General features: G+C 38.0%; 1 protein-coding gene across 1 annotated transcript in view; it reads right to left on the reverse strand.

Annotated features, from left to right (window-relative positions):
- The window catches only part of GRIP1 (glutamate receptor interacting protein 1), a 585,000-nt gene that overhangs the window by 505,906 nt on the left and 61,441 nt on the right, over positions 1–17,653 (reverse strand). The window lies entirely within an intron of this gene.

Here is a 17,653-nt window from a genome sequence, read left to right on the forward strand (position 1 = left end):
GAAAATTATTAATTATCCAAGTAGAGTCCAAACAAGATTTAAAAGTACACCTGTAAATCTGATTAATACAATCTTATTCTAATAATTTTTATTTTTCACTGTTATTTAAGAAAATTAATTCTATCTCTTATAAAATCTCAAACTTAAATATTATTATACACTTAATGTTATATACTTAATATCTAATCAATTGATCATTTAATGTATTTATGAAATACAAAAAAGAAAAAAATGTATATTTGTAATACAATACTGTAAAACTTGATTATATAAAACTTAATGTACTAATATGTAACTTACTAAACTTAACTTAATAAACTTATACTCTAAATATTAAAAAATTATAAAACTTAATAATTTGAAACTTATAATATAAAACATCAATTTGATAATATAGAACTTAATAAAACCTATAAAACTTTAAAATATAATACCTTGATCAAGTCTTTTAAAATAACAACCTAGTTCTTTAAAGTTGGGGTATACCAGACCAAGAGGGAGGATTAGATTAGATTAGATTTATTGGATTTATATGCCGCCCCCTCACAACAATGGTAAAAAAACAGTACATAGTAACAAATCTAATAAGAAAGAGTTAGCAATTCATTATATATGTTAACAATCTAGAAAGAATGAAGAAAAAAAATAAAATAAAAAGCACCAAGATAACTATAGAATAAAATATATAGTAAAGCACCTAAAAATATACCAAATAAACTAAAAAGGAAAAATTATAATATACTTAAAGTAGGTTTTCTCTGGAATTAATTTTAAGAGTTCTTGATGATGATTCTTCTTATTTCTTTAATCCTTGTCTAATTTATCTCTTTTTATTTCAAATGTTGAGTATGAAGTTCAAGATTCTAAGGATCTTTCCACCAAAATAAATTAATCTTCAAATATAGTCCATGTATTATAGCAAATTATATTCCAAATGGAATTTATAGTCCAGTTCTGGTCCAAATGTAATCCAATTAAACAAATTAATGTTCAGATATAGTCCAAATTTATACCAAATTATAATCCAAGTTGAAATTATGATCCAATTGTAATTCCATACGATCCAATTTATATTAAGTTATAATCCAAGTTAGAGTTGTAATCCAAGTTATGATTATAATCCAAGTTGTATCAAATTATATTCCAAATTAAGGTTATAGTCCAGTTATAATCCAAGTCAAAATTTTATTCTTTTACAGTTAGTCATTTTGTAATTTAGGCTTTTCCCAAATAGTCCACTCCTGTTTATTTAAGGCGAATATAACTGTCAATTTTTAGAAAACTGATTTAATCCATTAAAGCTCAGTCCTTTATTTTCAATTATCCATTCCTTCTTCCACCATGTATGTTCTTATCATTTTTAACTTTTATATATATTTTATATATATTATATATATATTTTAATTTCTGTTCGTTTTCAAAAGCAATCCTTCCGCGGAAACGTGGCCTCCAGGAAGGACGTCTTCGTAACATCAAAGCTCCACCCATGGAATTCCCTATTGGGATTCCCCACCTCCTTTCCAGCCTCCAGATCGGCCGAAAACGCCACCGCCGATCGCAAAAACGGCACTCCGCCGAGCGGCACCGCCCGGCTGTAACCTTCTGAAACAGCCGGGCGCTTCTCGGCGGCCTCCAGAACCCGAACCCGAACTTCCGGGTTCGGGTTTGGGAGAATGCTGAGAAGCCCCCCTGCTGTTTTAAAAGGTGACAGCCGGGCGGCGGTGCCCAGCGGAGCACCATTTTGCGATCTGCGGTGGGTTCGTAAGGCAAAAAAAGTTCGTAAGAAGAGGCAAAAATTTTCTGAACCCCGGGTTCGTATCTCGAAGTGTTCGTATCACAAGGGGTTCGTATCACGAGGTACCACTGTACCTGGTCCATATAGTCTTTTTTATTTTCAATTTCTGTTATATCCAATTCAAATATTCCAGTCCAGTTCCAAAATTTATTGTCCCCCCATGACTTTAGAAAAATAAAGGCAAGAAGTAAAGGCAAAGCAAACAGCCCTTAAAAGTTTTCAGCTTTTGCACATTATATTCTTAGAACCAAGGTCAGACAGTTGCACTTTCTCTTTTACAATTCACAAATTGTTGCAATATTTTTCTCTCCAGTGGTTGGCACTCCACAATACTCTCACACCAGTTGATTGTCAACAGTCTAAAAAAACCCAACCAGATTTTCTCACCAATTTATTTCTTCCGTTGTTTGTATTTCTTCAATTAAAATTATATCCAAAGTACCAATAATCTTCTTGGGCTTCAATACTCCAGTATCCACTTTTTTTCCTTTCCTTTGTACAGTTCCCAAGCACCAATTAGTCACAATTTCAGCTTGGGAATTTCATTAAAATTACAAATTAAAATTTGCCTTTTACTTGTGAGTATGTCACTGTCCAAACACCACTTCTGCACATATACTTGGTCCAATTGCTCCAGCTTTGTAGCAGTCATTCAAAAAGGGCCACTGCCATCTGTCTGAAGAGCTGTTTCTGGATGCTTGAGGAACTTGCCTGCTCCTCTGGATCGTCTGAGACATCTATCCTTCTTCACCATCCCTACAGGATGGTTCTAGTCCAAAGATCCCTCCCCCAAACAGCAGTTTGTCAGACTGGGTTTCTGTGAAGCTTGTAGGAGCTTCATTATTTCCCAGCCTGTCTCGCCACAACGCTTCTGGTCTCTGATCTCATATTCTACATCACTCCTGCCTGCCCATACTCTGCAGCAAAAACCTACCCACAGAGCCTCCCTACCCACCCATACTCTCCCAGGGTCCACCCCAGCACTCCATAGCACCTTCACATTACCCCACTTCCACTCCTTGCCTGGGATTTCTGCCAATGCCTTTTCGCAGATACTTCCACAACTGGGTTGAGTTGCTGTTTATGAGCTAATCTGTCAATTGTTTACTTTTACATTCTCTCTTCCTTTACTAGCCACACTCTCTTATACTGTGGCATTTCAAGATCTCTTTTCAAGGGAGAGAAAAACCAATAACATCTAAGCAGGCTGAATTCAGTCAGCCATTTGTAGACTACACGATTAGACAAACGATGAAGACACAGATCACATTCTATAAAATAAATCAAAATTCCAATTCACTTCTAGCTTCATTAGTCTTTAGCCAACTGTTTAAGTTTTTTTGGACTTCCAACCAAAAGACTCCTTTTCCTTCCTAGCTTTATTAACCAGGGAGAAGAGTTCAAGTGGGGAACAAAATCAAAAGCAAAATTGAGCTGTCCTTCTCTTCCTTTTCTTAGAATATAGTCCTGTTGCTGACTGGTTCCTCACTGTTGATTTTCTTAAGCTTCAGAAGTCCCTGCCATTTATGATTGCAAGTCAGGGATTTGGGGTAGGGAGTTTAAAACACTTTCAGTTTCCAAAGCTCTTGAAACAGGATTCTTACACAGAAATTTGGTGCATTACAGTATTATTGCTTTCAGTACTGTAAAATTCTATTACACTTCCCAGGATTTCCAATGTGCTGGACACCCTTGGTGAGAATTCTGATAACTGTACTGTAATTGCAGTACATTTGAAAAGCTATTATTAAAATTAAGAAATGGCTCTAGCCAGCCAAACTAAACTAGAGCCAAATGTTGCTTCTACACAAGTTCCTTCACCTTTGCCCAATATATATTCAACTATACAGAAGAGCCAGCATCTTGTTTTAACCTGCGTCTTTCAGCTTGTAAAAACAAAAATGATCTGTTGATCATATATTGTCCCTCGCTTGTAAGTCCCCTTGGAATGTACAGAGCATAGCAACACACACAAACAACATCCTTAAAAACCAATGTCTGTATCTGCATTTGAGCACACACAAATTAGCACATATCCTGTATATATGCTGTAGTCTGGTTTAAAGTTTGACTCTGTTACTTTGACAGTAACAATGTTAAAGAATCCTTCTGGCTTGGTATATAAAAACAGAAAAGAATGGTTCTTTCAAGGTGGCTAATAAAATATGTTGTAAGCCTCACTGAAAAAGGTCTGTGACTGGGGTATAATAATTTCAAAGTTAGAAATTAAACAGAATATAACAATACAACATTGAAATTAAGTGATGCATAAGTCAAAGGAAACTACAAATTAGTCTTAAACTAAAATGTATTATGGCCTCTATTTCTTTGTCTAATGGAAAATTCCATCGACCCCCACAATAAAGAGAAACTTTGAATGATAATGCTGTGGACCTACGTGGGGCTGTCAAACAGGCAGTACCTCTCCAAAGAGCAATTTATACAATTTAATTCCATAAATCCTGCAAAAAGGCTCTGCCTATCTCTCCAGATTATGTCTACCTCTTATTTTCCTTTCCTTCCGTTTATTTCTTCCTCCATCTCCTAATTCAGAGCATTCATGGTTTAGAGGAGCAAAATTGGACAAATTATAATTAAACTAGAATGATTTCCAAGTTTGGTTTCTGATTCACTGGAAACATATAATGATTAATATTATTTATTATCTGCATATGAAATTTTAGTAAATTATATCACTACAGACCAGAAATCAAATGAAGTAGGCGTGCATGCAAGAAAGAGAGTTTATGAAAACTAACAACATGAAACCCAGGAACTGTATACAGGTATTCCTTGACTTACAACAGTTCATCTAGTGAGTCTTCAAAGTTACAATGGCACTGGATGAAGTACGTTATGAGTTTTTCAGACTTATGACCATTGTAGGCATATAATGACATGTTCAAAATGCAGATGCTTGGCAACTAACTCATATTCCTGATGGTTGCAGTATCCTGGAGTCATAGGTTACCTTTTGTAACCTTCTGTTAAATGAATCTGACTTCCTCATTGACTTTGCTTAACAATCATGTTATTAACAACTACAGGAATTTACTTAACAACTATACCAAAAATAAGTCATAAAATGGGGCAAAACTCACTTAGCAAATGTCTCTCTTAGCAACAGAAATTTTGGGCTGAATTGTGGCCATAAATTGAGTACTATCTGTACTGAGCAAAGTTTCAAAGAAAAATTGAATATATATCAGTTATATTTTCTCCTTACCTTTATATACTGCCTTTTTTCTAAGTGTTCAAGGTGAAAAACATTAGAGGCTTGAAAATTCTGGGAGATGAAATATCTTAAAGTCACCAAATTTGACAAACACTGCATTAGAATTCCCCCTTTTTATTTCTACAGCAATAACTCAATGTTGAAGAATTTGTTTTAAGAAGTGACTTCTGTGTAGTCCAAGTCAACATTTAATCTAAAAAAGATCTTAAAAAACGTCAAGAACAAGGCCAAACTGATCTTTATATCGACTACCGTGCCGGCTGCATCAAAACCAAGTTACGCAATCCACCAACCAACCCCCAAACCATCATCAACCAAAACCACCCCAACCTCCAATCTACCCTCAACCAAGATCAACCCCTCATTAACCACTACCTTCAAACCATCATCGCCCACAACCATCCTAACTCCCAATCCATCACTACTCAAAACCAACTCTCAATAAACCAAGACTAGATATGCCCGCCCCTTACTTCCTCAACAACATCCACTGCTAATCTCAAATGTAAACTGATGAACTCAAGAAGCATCATTAATAAAATACCTGAACTCCTTCTCTTACTACAAACTGCTAAATTTGACTCATATTTATCTGTGAAACATGGTTAAATGAATCCCTCCCCAACTCCATTATCACAGTAAGTGACTATCAAGTTTACTGTTCTGACCGTGAATCCCGCAGAGGAGGTGGTGTTGCAATCTTCTATAAGAAATCACTCAATCTTTAAAAAGTGCAAGTTAAACAAGAACTTTATCTTCCTGAAATCATCATCTGTGAACTGACTTTAGATACCACACTTCGCTTCTTTCTATGTTATAGAGCTCCAGATTATGATATCACACATGCGAACAAACTAACCTCACTACTAACTTGGGCAAGCTCCCACCCTCATCCTCTTATATTTCTTGGAGACTTAAACCTTCCACATGTAAACTGGATCCTAAACGAATGTTCCACTGAACCCATACATTCAACCCTTTACAATGCTATTACTAGCCTAGGACTAGATCAACTAGTTACTAACAACACTAGACTTAACAACTGTCTTGACCTCATCTTCTGCAACAGTCTACACTCAATTTACAGACTACAAATATAAGAACCCTTTTCTAACAGTGACCATAGCATGATTGACTTTTACCTAAACATACACTCTCACAAAACCATCTTAACGAAAGGACAACCAACTATAACTTCAAAAAGGCCAATTACGACCTCATCGAAGCGTACTTGAAATCCAAAGAGTCATCAAATTATACGTACCACTAATATTCACCAAAACTAAGAAAAACAAATTACCCATAAAAATAAGAAAGCTCCAAACCAAAAAAAGAATTCTTTGGCGCAAAAATAAAGCAGGCCATGTTTCAAACTTCAAAAGCCGCTATAAAAATTTGTGCCACCAAATAAAGACTGAATGTACCAATTATCACATCATCCAAGAAGAAAACCTTCTTCGGACAAAGTCTACTCATGCCTTCTACAACTTTGTTAACAATAAACTCAAAAACTCTAGACCCATCCCATCCTTTAAAAGACCAAACAACATAGACCATAATGATGAATCAGTCAAAGCTAACCTCTTTAACATCTTCTTCAGCTCAGTCTTTGTTAACAACAATGGCTCATGCCCAACAATTCCCAATCGCACCACAAATAACCTCAATGATCTTACACAAATTGATTTTATAGAAGATAACGTTAGAAAGGCTTTACACAACCTAAAACTATCTTTATCTATTGGACCAGATGGACTATGTGCATACTTTTTAAAAAAGCTCTCCTCCACCTTGGCTAAACCTCTGAGCATAATTTTTAATAAATCCTTCAGTACTAGCTCCCTACCCACACTCATCCCTATTGCCACAGTCATCCCTATCTTCAAAAAAGGAGATCCAAGCTACGTTGAAAATTACAGACCAATCTCCTTGTGTTGTGTCACCTGCAAAGTTATGGAATCAATCATAAACCAATCCATTACACTCCACCTTGAATCTAATAACCTACTTTCCAATAAACAATTTGGTTTCAGAAAAAAATTATCTTGTAATCTACAACTCTTACACTGTAAAAACATTTGGACCACTCAACTTGACCAAGGTAATCCAACTGATGCGATCTATATCGACTTTTGCAAAGCCTTTGACTCAGTTGCCCACGACAAACTTCTTCTGAAACTCAAATCCTACGGCATCTCTGGACTACTACAGAATTGGTAACAGTATTCCTATCTAACAGACAACAAGTGGTCAAAATAGCAAGTGCCACTTCTTTTCCTGCTCCTGTTAACAGTGGTGTCCCTCAAGGTAGTGTTTTAGGACCCACACTATTCATACTATACATAAACGATCTTTGCGATTGCATCACTAGCAATTACGTTCTCTTTGCAGATGATGTCAAACTATTTAATACCACTGACAATGCTGCTACCCTTCAAAAAGAACTTGACCATGTAGCAGAATGGTCTAAAACCTGGCAACTTCAAATCTCCACCACTAAATGCCCTGTCTTACACATTGGTAAAAAGAATCAGAATACTAAATATAAACTTGGAGGAATTGAACTTATTGATAACCCTCAATCTGTCAAAGACCTTGGAGTACTCATACCCAATGACCTAAGTCCTAGAGCCCACTGCAACAACATTGCCAAAAAAGGCTTTAAGAGTTGTTAACCTAATCCTTCGCACCTTCTTCTCTGGTAATTTTGAACTGCTAACAAGAGCTTACAAAACATTTTTCAGACCAATCCTAGAATGCAGCTCACCTGTATGGAACCCACATTGCATATCTGACATCAACACAATTGAGAGAGTCCAGAAATATTTCACAAGAAGAGTCCTTCATTCCTCTTCTCACAACAAAATACCTTACTCCACCAGACTTGAAATTCTTGGTTTAGACAACTTACAACTCCATCATCTCCGTTCCGACTTAATTATAGTTCATAAAATCATATACCAAAATGTCCTACCTGCTAACGACTACTTCACCTTCAACCGCAACAACACACGAGCACGAAATCAATTTAAACTAAATGTCAACCGCTCCAAACTTGACTGCAAAAAATACGACTTCAGCAACAGAGTAATCAACACCTGGAATGCACTACCTGATTCTGTTATTTCTACTCCTAACCCCAAAACCTTTAACCTTAGAGAATCTACAATTGATCTCTCCTCCTTTCTAAGAGGTCTGTAAGGGGTGTGCATAAGCACACCATTGTGCCTACCGTCCCTGTCCTATTGTCTACTTTTTATCATTACTTATCTAATGTTTTATATGTACAAATTATCACCCTATAATTGTTTGACAAATAAATAAATAAAATAAAATCATTGTGACATTTCTTTATTCTTATTGGTTTATGTTTTCATTCATTTGGTTTTCTTAAATAACAAAAGAAAGACAAACTCCAGAAAACCCTAATTTAACTAGATAATCTATATAACTATTTTGCTTCAAAGATAACCCAGTCATTGAACTTTTGAGTCATTGAACTTGCAACAAATTAGTTCATAAATTACTGGTTCAGCAAAATATTTGTACAGGTGTCTGACAGAACACAGATTATAAATGCAATCAGTAAATAAACCTAATGGGATTATATCAAGGTTAACATTCTGTGAGTATAAATCACAGTATTTGTTCACGGTTATGCAGTAGAGGAAATTATTTAATGATAATAATAAACTCTTAAACTTGCATAATTCCTGAGAATAGAACTTCAATTATGGGATGCTTTTGCTGGCATTCAAGGATCTCTAATCTGGCAAATACACTAGCAAAGCCAGCATTTTGAAAGGCTCTGAGCAGAACCGTTCAGAATCCTGGCTTCACTGGTGTTCTCTCCTCCAGAGAGAAGGATGCCCGTAAAAGATATTCCAAAGTAGGAAATAGTAAAGTTCCTGAGTTTCAGCATTCTGAATCATTGCAAATCATAGGCTTTCAGAAAGATTAGCTAGAGTTGCTAGAGTTTTCCTGTCCAGAGGAGAAAACACTAGTTAATGCCATCATTCTCACAATGGTTTGGAAAGTTGCTTCTCCAAGTCACGCAGTTTGGAGAAGGATCCTTACAATCTCGAGGTTGAGCCCACATGCAGGATGGAGCAAGGTGATGGAAAGCTAAGTGGCCCTGGGTGTAATAGTGGAGGGAGAGGATATGCACGCCGGTGGATCTAGTTGGCTGATGCTTCACAGCCCATGGCAAGTTTCTGTGTGCCTGGCCTGTAAGTGCCTTCAGGCACTTTCCCATTGTAGAAGGTTAGCACCCACCTCTCTCCTAGAAGAATGAAATAGTTTAGGAATTATTAAAAAGGCAGAATATTTCCCCTAAAAAGAAATAAACATCTCAAAGAAAACAGAAACTCAACCTCAGCTCACTGCCCCAGAGGATATTCTGGTGCCAACCTATAATACATTCTATTGTTGAATGTAACCAGATAGAAAAAGTAAGATATGATCCACAATGGACAAGAGATAAAATAAATCACAGATATATTGGTTGAATTTGTGCAACATTGCTGGATCTATTTTTAAGCCTATCAACATATTATAGAAAATGAATGTACTCATACATCAAGATAACACCATATTGAATTCCTTATAATTTATAAGCTAGACAATGACATCTAAAACAGATCTGACATGTATAATAAATATACTTCCCTCATTTTTGTTTCATTTGAAACTGGATGGTTGTATGGAATATTGTATGAATGTCTGAACAACCACTAAATATTAATGAGCAGTTCTAACCAGTAAAAGAATGTTCAAAACATATACAGTGATACCTCATCTTACAAACGCCTCATCATACAAACTTTTCGAGATACAAACCCGGGGTTTAAGATTTTTTTGCCTCTTCTTACAAACTATTTTCACCTTACAAACCCACTGCCACCACTGGGATGCCCCGCCTCCGGACTTCCGTTGCCAGTGAAGCGCCTGTTTTTGTGCTGCTGGGATTCCCCTGAGGTTCCCCTCTATGGGAAACACCACCTCTGGACTTCCGTATTTTTGTGATGCTGCAGGGGAATCCCAGCAGTGCAAAAACAGGCGCTTCAGCTGGCAAAAGGGGTGAAAGAGCTTGCACGCATTAATCGCTTTTCCATTGATTCCTATGGAAAACATTGTTTCATCTTACAAACTTTTCACCTTAAGAACCTCGTCCCGGAACCAATTAAGTTTGTAAGACAAGGTATCACTGTATTTCAAACTATAAATTTTAAAGTACACAACAAAACATAGCTTCTTAATACAGTAGTACCTAGTGATATGAACCCCACATCATATGAACTTTTCGAGATACGAACCCGGGATTTGGAATTTTTTTGCCTCTTCTTATGAACTTTTTTCGCCTTATGAACCCGCCGCTGCGAACGCTGAACCCGGATGTTTGCCAAAAGTTCAGGTTCGGGAGAACGCCGAGAAGTACCGCCACCTGTCTGTCATCTTCCAAAACAGCCAGAGGGCTTCTTGGCATTCGGGAGAATGCCGGGAAGCGTTCCTTGGCTGTTTTGGAAGGTGACAAATGGGCAGCGGCATATCTCAGCGTTCTCCTGAACTTTTTGGGTTCGGCGTTCGGGAGAACGCCAAGAAGCACCTGGCTGTTTCAGAAGGTGACAGCCAGGCAGCAACTTCCAGCGGAGTGCCGTTTTTGCAATTTTTTGGGGGGGGCTTGCATGCATTAACCAGTTTTCCATTGTTTCCTACGGGAAACATTGTTTCGGCTTATGAACTTTTCAACTTACGAACCTCCTCCCGGAACCAATTAAGTTGGTAAGACAAGCTATCACTGCATTATATAAAATTAACTATTTCACTTCAGTTAAATTGAGGATAATTGGTTATTTTGCTTATTAAGAGGTTGCAAAAAAAATCAAAAGGCTTCAAAAACCAAGTTTTAAAAATAAAATAAAAAAAGATTTGTTTTAATGCCTGCATGTTGGATAATGTGATTCTTTTTGAAGATAAAGCTTCTCTAAAATACTACAAACAAATAGTAGTGATGAGTAGATTGAGAAATTGTGGGTGGCAATATAGCACTTAAAAATGCATAGTCTGTGGAGGTTTCATTCCGTAAATGATTTGCTGATTCAGTACTCTCTCAATCCCTTTGTATTATTAAATTCTACTGTTCTAATATTTGAACACATGATTACAACACAGCTGAGTTGACAGGAATACATTGTAAATTTTGCTATATTTCGAAAATCAAATGCTCTGTGCCTAAAATTTCTCAACTAGATAAGTTCTGAAAGTGCGACACTCTTAAAAAGAAAAAATATTAGTGACAATTCTTTTCTATCAAGAATATGAGTGCACACCAATATTGCCATGGGAATGAGTCCTCTTTGTTGTAAAAAGATCGAACAAATAGAGAACAGTTTAAATTAATGCATAAAAGGGATAAACCAGATAAATACTTGCATAGGATATTTAAATTCACCAATTGTTTGCTGTCAGATAACTCAGTGCATGCTTAGTGGTTTTTTTAAAATGTTGAATATGAAATGTATTTTTTTCCACTAGACATTAAATAGACTTCTTTTAAATTAACAAGTTTATTATATTCTTATTTATATGTATCACATACTCTATAATTACATCATTTTCAGTTGCATTTGTTATGAAACATTACCTACTCCTTATAAAATACAATACATTATATAATCATAAAATAATTATTTTTTAGACGACCTTTGGCAGGCTCGGGATAGAGGTTTATCCTCTGTCCTGGTGCTCCTTGACCTCTCAGTGGCTTTCGATACCATCGATCATGGTATCCTTCTGCACCAACTGGAGGGGTTGGGAGTAAGGGGCACTGTTTTACGGTGGTTCTCCTCCTACCTCTCCGGTCGGTCGCAGTCAGTGTTAGTGGGGGGTCAGAGGTCAGCTCCTGGGTCTCTCCTTTGTGGAGTTCCTCAGGGGTCGACCCCACTGTTTAATATCTACATGAAACCATTGGGTGAGATCATCCATGTGCACAGGGTGAGTTACTATCAGTATGCTGATGACACTCAATTGTACATTTCCACCCCATGTCCTCTCAGTGAAGCAGTCGAAGTGATGTGCTGGTGTTTGGAGGCTGTCAGGGTCTGGATGGGTGCCAACTAATTTTATTTAAGAAATTTCAAAATATTACAATTTAATAAAAGAAAAAGCTACATCCAAAATTATATAAACAGATTTCAAGATGATTCCTTTAATTTCCTAGATCTGTTTCAGAAAGTTCCTATACACAGGGGAAGAAGAAATATTCCTGACTTGGTTATGCTATGAGAAAGACATTCCTGGATACAATCCATATACTATAAATTTAACATTAAAAAATGAACCAAAACAATTAAAATAGCAAATACCTCACTAAACTTCAGGCAAGTGGCACAGCACACAAAGCCAAATGTTCAAGTTGCTTCTAGCAAGGGAAACCTATTCTTGTGAAATTTAAATTATCTCTCTGCTGAACATGCACAGGTGCCAATCTTTCATTAAGCATTGTTGGTCAGTTCATTGTCTTGCTGCTTGCCCCAAAGCCATGCATTATAGCAAGGTGCAGAGATCACCAAATAAATAGGCATGAGATACTAGGTTAGTACCTGGGTAACCTCCATTGCCCCACATCTGACTCTGAGGGCATGACACTAAAAACTGCACAATTTGCTTAACAACCATGATAATGACCATGGCAAAAAAAACCACCTAGGCACAATTTATTTAACCACATCACTTAGTAACAGAAGTTCCAATTCCAATTGTGATTGTAAATTAAAGATTACATGTGTGTGGTTATGCTACATACAATAGTATTGTTAAGTTGTGGGGGTAGGATTGTCTGAAAGTAATAAACCATCAAGCATTCACAACTGCAACTAATTTCCATAATGCAATGTGAACAATATTCCAAAGTACACTCCCCTTAACTGATGTCCACCAAATGTGCTGAGACTTCAATTCCTAGAATCTACAATCAAGCAGAGTACATCTCAGGGCACAAATTGAGGAAAGCTGTTATTAAGTCATTTATTACAAACAATAAACAGAAAAATAAAACAAAGAAAAGCTAAGGTGTAATAATAATTGTATGCTATTATCTTTTTTTCTTAAATATTCAATTTGGTGGTAAATAGGTATCTGTGCATTCCAAATCAATTTAAAATAAGAACATAAGAACATAAGAAGAGCCATGATGAATCAGGCCAAAGCCCAGAGTCCAGCATTCTGTGTCACATAGTGACCCACCAATTGTTCATGGGAATTTTGAGTAGAAAAAGAAGGCAAAACCCTCCCTTTCCCTTGACCCCCAACAAATGGTACTCAAGGGAATCCTGCCTGCCTCAACCAACATAGAGGCGGCACGTGGACACCTGTTTCAATAACCACCGATATATAAATATTTCTTACCAAGTATGTCAATATGCTGTTTATCTAATTACTCCATTAATAAAATGTTAAGTACTGTATGTGTTAATGAAACTGTATAATAATAGCAAATTTATTACAATAAGGAATTATTGGGGATTTTGAATTGAAATGGTAGATGTAGCTGAATATTTTTATGAAAACATGTAGAATATCACTGGAATTAATTATAAAAACAATATTCAGGCTTTCAATTTTTTAAAATATTCTAAATCTTCCAAAATCTTTTTGGACTGGCAATGTAAGTTCGGAAAGACAAATAGTGGGCTTCCAAGTTGTTGTTGTTGTTGTTGTTGTTATTATTATTAGTATTAATTGGATTTGTATGCCGCCCTTCTCCGAGGACTTGGAGTGGATCACAGCATATACCAAAAAACATAACAATACAATTTATCCAATTAATATACTAAAAAGATTCTTAAAAATTCTAACTTAAAACATTCATTTGCATTCATTCAATAATCACACTAAGGACATTCATTGGTCAGGGGGGAGATCTAATGCCCCCAGGCCTGGTGGCAAAGATGTGTTTTTAAACTATTTTGGAAGGCAAGGAGGGTGGGGGCAGTGTGAATCTTGGAGGGGAGCTGATTCTAGAGGGCCGGGACTCCCACAGAGAAGGCTTTTCTCCTAGGTCCCGCCAGCTGACATTGTTTGGTCGACAGGACCCTAAGGAGGCCAACTCTAAGGAGCCGGGGTGGCGCAGCAGGTAGAGTGCTGTACTGCAGGCCACCGAAGCTGACTGTAGATCTGTAGGTCAGCGGTTCAAATCTCATCACCGGCTCAAGATTGACTCAGCCTTCCATCCTTTTGAGGTGGGTAAAATGAGGACCCGGATTGTGGGGGCAATATGCTGGCTCTGTTAAAAAGTGCTATTGCTAACATGTTGTAAGCCGCCCTGAGTCTAAGGAGAAGGGCGGCATAAAAATTGAATAAATAAATAAATAAAATCTGTGGGACCTCACCGGACGCTGTGATTCATTTGGCAGAAGGCGGACTCAGAGATAATCTGGTCCTATGCCATGTAGGGCTTTATAGGTCATAACCAACACTTTGAATTGTGTCTGGAAACCAATCAATTCGGTTCTGGTCGGCGATGGAGGATGGTGGTGAAGAACGCTCAGGACTGGTAACGATGGAGTTTCTGTAAAATTTCGCTTTTTTGAGGCTTTTTAACAGTGCTACCAAGCCACCAGAATCCCAGAGACTGGGGTCTTCAGGAATTGTAATTTTTCTATTATAGCCCACCCAGAACCCAAGTGGGCCAGCAGATTAGAGATGCTGTATTTCCCTCCACACTGCCATACCCGCATATCAGCTGTTGAGGAACTTGCTGCCTGAAAGCAATTCCTTGTTCCGGCCCCATTGCCTCCGCCTGGGGGACTGGTAACGAGCAAAATCCGGACCCTGGGCTCAGACTGCTGATACTTAATGCCATGTCAGTTGTAAATAAAGCTCCCCTCATCCAGGATCTTTTTCTGGATGAGGAGGCTGACCTGGCATGTGTGACTGAGACCTGGCTAGGACCAGAGGGAGGGGTCCTCCTCTCTGAGATGTGCCCGTCCAGGTTCCAGGTGTGGCACCAGCCATGACCCCAGGGAAAGGGGAGAGGAGTGGCAATTATAGCCAGGAAGACCATCAAGCTGTGTAGACTCGCTGCCCCTGAGATTGCGGATTGTGAGTCCCTTCTTATGAAGTTGGAGCTAGAGGTTGACTTGTTGCTCACGTACCTGCCTCCCAGCTGCATGTAAACAGTCCTGTCTGTGCTACTCAAGGAGTTAGTCAGGCTGGCGGTGGAGTCCCCCAGACTTATTGTCTTGGGTGATTTCAATCTGCCGTCACTCGGCGAATCCTCCAGGTTGGCGCAGGAGTTCATGGCCACCATGGCAACCATGGGCCTGACTCAAGTAATTCAGGGTCCAACCCATGAGGGGGGGCACACTCTCGACATGGTATTCCTCTCAGGGCAGATGAGCAATGATCTGAGATTAAGGGGCTTAGAGATCATATTTTTACGAAATAAATCTTGTCTAGCAGAGCAGGAGAAGGAATGTAAGGAATGCAATGAAGAGAGATAACGGAGCCAGGAGAGATACGCCAGTATGAAATGTGTGTGTAGCCGGAAGAGAAAAAAATAAAATGGAGTTTCTTTGTTTATGAAAGAAAGTGTTTTATAAAAGTTATTTGCACTTGCTGAATTTCTACCAGAAACCAGAACAACAGGGGCTGTCTTAGTCCACCTGTTTGCAGCGAGTTTGACCGAGTGACACCTGATGAAGTGGACAAGGCCATTGGAGCTGTGAGTTCCGCCACCTGCTTATTGGACCTGTGTCTCTCTTGGCTGGTTTTGGCCAGCAGGTAGGTGACACGGAGCTGGGTCCAGGAGATTACCAATGCTTCTTTGAGAGAGGGGTCCTTCCCATCTCCCTACAAGGAGGCACTTGTGCGCCCCCTCAAGAAGCCTTCCCTGGACCCAGTCGTATTTAATAACTATCGTCCTGTCTCCAACCTACCCTTTATGGGGAAGGTTGTTGAGAAGGTGGTGTTGCTCTAGTTCCAGCGGTCCTTGGAAGAAGCTGGTTATCTAGGCCCTCAATAGTCAGGATTCTAGATCCTAGAAATGCTAGACCACAGCCTCTGCCCAGTAAATGTATTGAATGTGACAGTATGGATGTGATTGTTCATTTTTAAATGACTAGTTTTTAAGACACATTTTTAAAAGTAATTATTCTATTAATTGTATTGTATTTTATCGGAATGTTGTGAGCCGCCCCGAGCCCACAAAGAGGGGTGGCATATAAATCCAATTAATAATTATAAATTATAAATAAATGCAGTCCGCAGAGTGATGACAAAATATGGGCATACCTTGGAAAGCCCATAACTGCTCGCGCGGCTACATTTTGGATGATTTGAAGTTTCCAAACACTCTTCAAAGGTAGCCCCATATAGAGAGTATTGCAGTAGTCGAACCTTGAGGTAATAAGGGCATGAGTGACTGTGAGCAGACTCCCTGTCCAAATAGAGCCGCAACTGATGCACCAGGCAAACCTGGGCAAACGCCCCCCCTCGCCACAGCTGAAAGATGGTGTTCTAAAGTCAGCTGTGGATTGAGGAGGACGCTCAAGTTGCGGACCCTCTCTGAGGGGGTCAATAATCCCCCCAGAGTAATGGATGGACAGATGGACGTGTCATGCATGAATACCCACAGCCACTCCATCTTGTCTGGATTGAGCTTGAGCCTGTTGGCACCCATTCAAAACAAAGATTTTGATCTGTAATTCATAATGGCAGGTGACAATTCAATAGACTTCCAAAATGGTGATGAGCTCACAGCAACCATTTATGCAATCATGTGAAAAAGTAAGTAATGCCCATTGAAAGTTTTGACTTTTGATCTTACTTAGTTTGATTTTAACTTCAACGACAGTGATAGGTAAAAAGGATATAATACTGCAAATATCATGTACCATTTATTTTATAATCATTTGTGTAATTTAAATAAACGTAAGTATTATTTTTGTTTAATGTTATTCATGCATGACAATGTGTAAATAATATAAATTAATCCATTTGTATGCAAGTCTTACTCGATATGTGATGATGAATTATTATCTATCTTCACACATCATTCTAAACTGTAATACTACCTTAGCAGCCAACAACTTCAGCAGTAAACAGGCCCACTCACATATGGTGAGGCTGTCCAGAAAGGCTATGATTAATGAACCGTCTGTGGCTAGATGAGCTTAATGTGAGATGTAAACATGAGATTCTAGGTTTATCTTCCTAGATTTAAACAAGAAGAAACCATGATTTGGTATTTATTTTCAGTTTGCTTTGTTTCTGTTTTCTTGGGGTTGGGGGGGACAAAGCCAATTTCTTGTTCACACCTCTTGTTTAACTAATCAAGCCACAGATTTCCACTTACAGGAAGAACCAGAAAGCATATTTTACCTATAAGATGTTTTCTGGATTACATTAAAAAAAGATTATGAGCTGAAACCTAACTTTATATTTTAAGCTTGTTTACGTTTTGCAAATTTATTTTATTTTTATTTATTATTTGGATTTGTATGCCGCCCCTCTCTGAAGACTCGGGGCGGCTCACAACAATGATCTGTATGATGTTTCTGTATCTCACGTGTTTTTCTCTATATTTGCATGTTTTTATTCTTTAATGCAATTTCCCATAAACA

The sequence above is a fragment of the Erythrolamprus reginae genome, chromosome 6, assembly GCF_031021105.1.
Source record: "Erythrolamprus reginae isolate rEryReg1 chromosome 6, rEryReg1.hap1, whole genome shotgun sequence".
NCBI lineage: Eukaryota > Metazoa > Chordata > Lepidosauria > Squamata > Dipsadidae > Erythrolamprus > Erythrolamprus reginae.